The sequence below is a fragment of the Oncorhynchus mykiss genome, chromosome 20, assembly GCF_013265735.2.
Source record: "Oncorhynchus mykiss isolate Arlee chromosome 20, USDA_OmykA_1.1, whole genome shotgun sequence".
In the NCBI taxonomy this organism is placed as follows: domain Eukaryota; kingdom Metazoa; phylum Chordata; class Actinopteri; order Salmoniformes; family Salmonidae; genus Oncorhynchus; species Oncorhynchus mykiss.
Genome location: NC_048584.1, coordinates 32,498,017 through 32,503,221, shown reverse-complemented (window position 1 = coordinate 32,503,221; position 5,205 = coordinate 32,498,017). Strand labels below are relative to the sequence as shown.

The following is a 5,205-nucleotide window of genomic DNA, read 5'->3' as shown; positions in this document are numbered from 1 at the left end:
GCTCTCTCTCTTTCTCATATATATATATATATATATATATATATATATATATGCCCAGTACGTTCGGAAAGTATTCAGACCCCTTGACTTTTTCCACATTCTGTTACGTTACAGCCATATTCTACAATGGATTAAATAAATAAAAAATCTCAGCAATCTACACATAATACTCCATAATGACAAAGCGAAAACAGGTTTGGGGATTTTTGGGCAAATGTATTACAAATAAATAAATACCATAAGTTTTCAGACCCTTTGCGGTGAGACTCAAAATTGAGCTCAGGTGAATCCTGTTTCCTTTGATCATCCTTGAGATGTTTCTACAACTTGATTGGAGTCCACCTGTGGTACATTCAATTGATTGGACATGATTTGGGAAGGCACACTGCTGTCTATATAAGGTCCTACAGTTGACAGTGCATGTCAGAGCAAAAACCAAGCCATGAGGTCGAAGGAACTGTCCGTAGAGCTCTGAAACAGATTCTTTGGTCTGATGAAACCAAGATTGAAATCTTTGGCCTGAAAGCCAAGTGTCAAATCTGGAGGAAACCTGGCACCATTCCTACGGTGAAGCATGGTGGCAACATCATGATGTGGGAATGTTTTTCATCCCCATGGAGATCGTTGATGAAAACCTGTTCCAGAGCGAATGTTCACCTTCCATCAGGACAATGACCCTAAGCACACGGCCAAGATAACGCAGGAGCGGCTTTGGGACAAGTCTGTAAATGTCCTTGAGTGGCCCAGCAGAGCCCGGACTTGAACCTGATCTAACATCTCTGGAGAGACCTGAAAATACCTGTGCAGTATACACAAAGTGTATTTTCTATTTGATTGTGTTGGTTTTGTCAATGTCTTGAAATGTCCAGTATTTGGAAAATGTGAAGTGTTTAAAATGAATGGTTTGGTTTAAATAAAATTAAAAATAAAAAATAAAAAATCTGTTCTTATCCGTTTAATATCTGATACGTCCCCCATCGGGGGACTACATATTAAATGGGTTTTTCGAACAGGGAGTCGGAAATGGGGCTTGCTCCGTCCGCTCCACGCGTCGACCCGGTATTGCAGTACCTCCGGGAACGGTGCAACACTTTTCTCCCGTTGTCAAGGAAAAATACAAATTCACAAAGCTCTGTAAACAGCTGGCTGGCAGAAGAAGAGAAGGAAAGAAACGTTCAAACTGAAAGAAAGGCGAAGCGCCCTACAATGGGGTCCCCCGTTTCCCGCCATTAGGCCTATTTGTACTGTGTGTTAGATCAATTGTACGGAATAGATAAATAAACTGTCAAAATACAGTAAAGTCTAAGAAACAAATAATCAATTGTGAAAACAAAGTCAGTCATGTCTGTTGTTTTGGTCCGGCCACAGTTTTTCATCAACATCACAGACAATATTCTCCTTGGCCAGACAGCGGGGGAAATATCTTCCTTGCATGACACATCCACCCCTGACAGGACTCTGCTGGAATGTCACCACAGGCCATTGCCTGGAGAAGGGCCATACGTTCATGGGGGTTGTGATCATACACCTTCCACCACCATGCTGAAAACAACTCCTCCATGGGGTTGTGATCATACACCTTCCACCACCATGCTGAAAACAACTCCTCCATGGGGTTGTGATCATACACCTTCCACCACCATGCTGAAAACAACTCCTCCATGGGGTTGTGATCATACACCTTCCACCACCATGCTGAAAACAACTCCTCCATGGGGGTTGTGATCATACACCTTCCACCACCATGCTGAAAACAACTCCTCCATGGGGTTGTGATCATACACCTTCCATCACCATGCTGAAAACAACTCCTCCATGGGGTTGTGATCATACACCTTCCACCACCATGCTGAATACAACTCCTCCATGGGGTTGTGATCATACACCTTCCACCACCATGCTGAAACAACTCCTCCATGGGGTTGTGATCATACACCTTCCACCACCATGCTGAAACAACTCCTCCATGGGGTTGTGATCATACACCTTCCACCACCATGCTGAAACAACTCCTCCATGGGGTTGAAAAATGGGGAATATGGTGGGAGACAGAGAATTGTAAACCTGGGATGGTGATAGAACCAGTTGCAGACCGGAGCAGTCTGATGGAAACTCATGTTGTCCCAAATTAGAACATACATTTGCTGCTCAGGATCACTTGACCCTCTCTGCTCTGGCTGAAACATATTGTCATGTAAGGTGTTCAGGAAATTAAAGAGATTAGCAGTGTTTATGTTCCAAGTGTGGAATGGTGGTGGAGGACCCCATTGTGGCTCATAGCTGTGCATACGGTGACATTTCCCCCTGCTGGCCAGGTACCTCAATGATGGCGTGTTGACCAAGGATGTTCCTTGCTCTGCTCCTTGTCTTTGCTAAATTGAATCCAGTCTCATCTATGAAAACGAGGTCCTGGGGGATGGGACTTGCATCCAACTTCATGATTCTCTGAAATGAGAGTAAATACTGTAATTGCTGTATTGTCAAGTTCACTGGCAACATCAATGAGTCTCTAATGTTTCAAGAGTGTAACACCAGTACTTTACTTACTTGCACATATTTGTACTGTTAATCCTTCACCCGTTGGGAATACTTTTCAAATGGTACTCTGTAGATTTGTTACTTCCAGAGATATTGTTTCTTAAGTATGTGGGCTATGGTTGATAAGCTCACTCTGATGTTATGGAAGATGGCAGGGTTTTCAATAATCTGCTGTTGGATTTCACAATGGCAGCCTCTTGCTTGTTTGTAAATAGACATGTTATACCACCACGGTGGTGGTTGTCTTTCAATTCTATAAAAACTAAATAGCATACAGTACATTAAACACTACAGTAATACAGTATACAACATAAACATGTTACAAAGTAATATAGCTCCCAATTTAATACATACAGTAATACATAAAACATTTACTTTGTTTCCCTTTACAGTGTGTATTGGAATCTACAGACTTTACTGTGCTTTATGTTGTACTACTGTCAAGTAGTAAAAGCAGTAGATAGGTCCAATGTCTGCAGTACATACTTACAGTGGCTTGCGAAAGTATTCACCCCCTTGGAATTTTTTTTATTTTGTTGCCTTTCAACCTGGAATTAATATAGCTTTTTAGGGGGTTTGTATCATTTGATTTACACAACATGCCTACCACTTTGAATATGCAAAATATTTTTTATTGTTTTAAGGTTAGAAATACACAGACCGCATTAGAGAGAAATGTACTGTACACAACACAATAACAAGAGGGACAGATACAGTTCGTGAAAATATGCCTTATCTATGAGCTACAGCTCAAAAAGTATTATTTATTTTTGAGCTCCAACCCGTCCAGGTGTCGTTTGTTTTCCCCAGTGTATTTATCTGTGTTTCCTGTCTCTCTGTGCCAGTTCATTTTGTTTTCCCCAGTGTATTTATCTGTGTTTCCTGTCTCTCTGTGCCAGTTCATTTTGTTTTCCCCAGTGTATTTATCTGTGTTTCCTGTCTCTCTGGGCCAGTTCATTTTGTTTTCCCCAGTGTATTTATCTGTGTTTCCTGTCTCTCTGTGCCAGTTCATTTTGTTTTCCCCAGTGTATTTATCTGTGTTTCCTGTCTCTCTGGGCCAGTTCATTTTGTTTTCCCCAGTGTATTTATCTGTGTTTCCTGTCTCTCTGTGCCAGTTCATTTTGTTTTCCCCAGTGTATTTATCTGTGTTTCCTGTCTCTCTGGGCCAGTTCATTTTGTTTTCCCCAGTGTATTTATCTGTGTTTCCTGTCTCTCTGTGCCAGTTCATTTTGTTTTCCCCAGTGTATTTATATGTGTTTCCTGTCTCTCTGGGCCAGTTCATTTTGTTTTCCCCAGTGTATTTATCTGTGTTTCCTGTCTCTCTGTGCCAGTTCATTTTGTTTTCCCCAGTGTATTTATCTGTGTTTCCTGTCTCTCTGGGCCAGTTCATTTTGTTTTCCCCAGTGTATTTATCTGTGTTTCCTGTCTCTCTGTGCCAGTTCATTTTGTTTTCCCCAGTGTATTTATCTGTGTTTCCTGTCTCTCTGTGCCAGTTCATTTTGTTTTCCCCAGTGTATTTATCTGTGTTTCCTGTCTCTCTGTGCCAGTTCATTTTGTTTTCCCCAGTGTATTTATCTGTGTTTCCTGTCTCTCTGTGCCAGTTCATTTTGTTTTCCCCAGTGTATTTATCTGTGTTTCCTGTCTCTCTGGGCCAGTTCATTTTGTTTTCCCCAGTGTATTTATCTGTGTTTCCTGTCTCTCTGTGCCAGTTCATTTTGTTTTCCCCAGTGTATTTATCTGTGTTTCCTGTCTCTCTGTGCCAGTTCATTTTGTTTTCCCCAGTGTATTTATATGTGTTTCCTGTCTCTCTGGGCCAGTTCATTTTGTTTTCCCCAGTGTATTTATCTGTGTTTCCTGTCTCTCTGGGCCAGTTCATTTTGTTTTCCCCAGTGTATTTATCTGTGTTTCCTGTCTCTCTGTGCCAGTTCATTTTGTTTTCCCCAGTGTATTTATCTGTGTTTCCTGTCTCTCTGGGCCAGTTCATTTTGTTTTCCCCAGTGTATTTATCTGTGTTTCCTGTCTCTCTGTGCCAGTTCATTTTGTTTTCCCCAGTGTATTTATCTGTGTTTCCTGTCTCTCTGTGCCAGTTCATTTTGTTTTCCCCAGTGTATTTATCTGTGTTTCCTGTCTCTCTGTGCCAGTTCATTTTGTTTTCCCCAGTGTATTTATCTGTGTTTCCTGTCTCTCTGTGCCAGTTCATTTTGTTTTCCCCAGTGTATTTATCTGTGTTTCCTGTCTCTCTGTGCCAGTTCATTTTGTTTTCCCCAGTGTATTTATCTGTGTTTCCTGTCTCTCTGGGCCAGTTCATTTTGTTTTCCCCAGTGTATTTATCTGTGTTTCCTGTCTCTCTGTGCCAGTTCATTTTGTTTTCCCCAGTGTATTTATCTGTGTTTCCTGTCTCTCTGTGCCAGTTCGTCTTGTGTGTTCCAAGTCAACCAGCATTTTTTTCCTGTACTCCTGCCTTTGCCCTTCTCCTTTATTATTTTTCTAGTCCTCCCGGTTTTGACCCTTGCCTGTCCTGGACTCTGTACCTGCCTGTGTTTCCTTGAGCCTGTCTGCCACTCTGTACCTCCTGGACTCTGAACTGGTTTTCACCTTTTTGCCTGTCCACGCCCATTCTCTTGCCTACTCCTTTTGGATTATTAAACATCTAAGACTCCAACCATC

At 41.8% G+C, this 5,205-nt stretch overlaps 1 pseudogene; it reads left to right on the top strand.

The window, feature by feature from the left end:
- Positions 1-913: 913 nt before the first annotated feature.
- LOC118942460 lies at positions 914-1,093 on the top strand (annotated as a pseudogene).
- Positions 1,094-5,205: the final 4,112 nt, after the last annotated feature.